This window comes from Myotis davidii, unplaced genomic scaffold (assembly GCF_000327345.1).
Source record: "Myotis davidii unplaced genomic scaffold, ASM32734v1 scaffold826, whole genome shotgun sequence".
Classification (NCBI taxonomy): domain Eukaryota; kingdom Metazoa; phylum Chordata; class Mammalia; order Chiroptera; family Vespertilionidae; genus Myotis; species Myotis davidii.
This window is the reverse complement of record NW_006297142.1, coordinates 285,923-287,074: the sequence shown is the minus strand read 5'-3', so window position 1 is coordinate 287,074 and position 1,152 is coordinate 285,923. Positions and strand designations below refer to the sequence as shown.

The following is a 1,152-nucleotide window of genomic DNA, read 5'->3' as shown; positions in this document are numbered from 1 at the left end:
CTCAACCTGTCCAAGTGAGTGATGGCCCCGTGGCCGCCAGAGCCCAGTGCTCAGGCCACCCCCGCCAGGGTGGACAGCGGGACCCCGAGCATGCCCGCTGCTGCCCCCAGAGGGGCCGTCCTCGGCCCCTGGCTCATCCCATCTCTTCACGAGCCACCCCCCATCGTCCTTGCCATCAGCACAGCTAACAGCCATCAGTGTCGCCTCTCAGCCTCTGGCTGCTGCCCCGGTCAGTCTCTTCCTTTGCCCCGTGACCAGGTCATTTCATTTTCTGCCCCCAGGGCAGCTCCATTTCAGTCCTCGGGTCATTCCAGCCTCTTTGATTGGCGGCCCCATAGCAGCAGCCAGGTCACCCCTCCATGGGCGGCAGGCCCGTAGCTGTTCAGCCATCGGACCATCCCATCCTTGGGGAGCTGGCCCGCTCTCAGCCTGTGTTTATGCCACTCATCTGCCACTCACCGGGCCTTCCCTCTTACAGCCAGCAGGTGGCTCTAGACCCAGAGGTTGAGCCCTGCCCATTCTGACCATCTGGTGACTCCATTGGCTTGTCTTGGTCTTGCTCACATCATCGCACCACCTGTTCGCAGGCCCAACAAGGTCATCCTCATCTCAGCCACCCCCCACTGGCTGTCCCCGGCTTGGTCAGCGGGGTGGCGGCTGGCGGGCTGCTGTGTTCTTGGAGGTTGGGTTGTCGAGCCCCAGCTGGCTCCTCTTTTCTGACGAGGGTGGTCCGACCTCATCCTACGGTCAGTCCCGGTCCTGGGCGATGGCTGTAGGCCTGGCCCTACTCTCAGCAGGTAGCACGCTCCCCGCTCCCCCACTAGGGGGCAGCCTTGTTCTCATCTTGGCTTTTAGACGCTCCTGTGGCCCCAGGCTCTCAGTCCCTGGAACCATCCTCACCCGCTGGGACATAGGTTCCCATCAGCTCCTTGAACTGCCTGGCTCCCGGCCGATGGGGCAGCCTCGCTCTCAGGAGGCCGGCGGCCCTGAGCCCTGCTCAGCTCCTGGGCCCTCCTGGTTCTCCTCACAAAGCCCGTGATTCCGGCTGTGTGCACGGAGGCCCCTGTGCTTTCTGGCCTGAGGGGACACTGGCCGAGGCCCCCCTGACAGTCCTTGGGAGGGTCCGGAAGGAAGCCCCACCCGCCCCCTCTG

General features: G+C 64.5%; 1 long non-coding RNA gene across 1 annotated transcript in view; it reads left to right on the top strand.

Moving 5' to 3' along the window:
• LOC102762110 overlaps positions 1-1,152 on the top strand; it is a 12,240-nt gene that overhangs the window by 8,180 nt on the left and 2,908 nt on the right. The gene's annotated exons all lie outside the window — the stretch shown is intronic.